Genomic DNA, 1,134 nt, shown 5'->3' with positions numbered 1-1,134 from the left:
CCTGCCCTGCCCCTGCCCCTGCCCCTGCCCCTGCCCCTGCCCTGCCCTGCCCTGCCCCTGCCCCTCAGGGTGAGCCGTGAGCTCAGGCAGGCTCTGGTGCCAGCGCCCAGCGCTGTGCCGAGGCAAACGGGGCGGCTGACACCGCCAGGAGGGTCACTCGCCTTGCTCTGTGGGACACGCGGCCCCACCGTCCTGCAGACGTGCCCCAAGAGCAGGTCCTCTCACATCAAACCCAGCTGAAACCTGAAACTAGCCTCAAAACGTGACCCTGAACACTTAATCCAACATCCTGGTAAGCTCAGAAACCAACTAACTGCCTCAGCCAGTGCAAACATAAATTTCATTTGAAAAAAAAATGTTACAAGCTGACAAAATACTCTATAGGTACCCAACACAGCAGTGGCAACCAAGTCTCTTTGGAAATCCTTGCTTTAGAGAGAATGCTGAAGACTCATTTCTGGTCCTTCCATGAGCACACAAACTTGCACGCCGATGTCATGACAGTTTCATCACCCTGGTCTTAACAAGAAGGGTGTTGCAAATACTAATTTCATTCCAGGTCTGAAATCTTAAAAATGTCCACTTTGAGTTTGTGCTCGACAATTTACTATTCCCAGATCTCATTTCAGATACCAGGAAGAAATGACTGAATTGCCCAACATGTTTAATAAATCCTATTTCTATTCAGTCTTCATTTTTGCCAAGTTAAACCTGATTTTTAAAAATTTCCTCCCATGGAATGTTGGTTTGTGTGCTTTTTTTAAAAAAAATCACCATTATTTCTCTCATCATTTTACCTTTGCATTTATTTCCACTGAACAGAAACACATACAAGCCACTTGCTGAGCCGTTACTGGTGCCTTACAATTATATTAGCACTTTTCTAGAATGCATTAGGCTTGCTCAGAGTCCTGCCACAGACTGGCAGTGCAACTAATGGGCTGTATAAAATAAGTAGTTTTGTTCTTATCTGCTGAATGCACAATTTAATCTCACTCCTATTATTCCCATCCACAAGATTATCATAGACAAAGAACTAACAATCCAGTCTTCAGAGGTGAGAAAACATGCAATTTTGTGTCCCTATCATCATGTGATGAAACCACAGCAGAAACAGACAGTAATTTCAATTTC

This window comes from Chaetura pelagica, unplaced genomic scaffold (genome assembly GCF_000747805.2).
Source record: "Chaetura pelagica isolate M959 unplaced genomic scaffold, ChaPel_1.0 scaffold221, whole genome shotgun sequence".
NCBI lineage: Eukaryota > Metazoa > Chordata > Aves > Apodiformes > Apodidae > Chaetura > Chaetura pelagica.
This window is presented reverse-complemented; position numbering follows the sequence as displayed.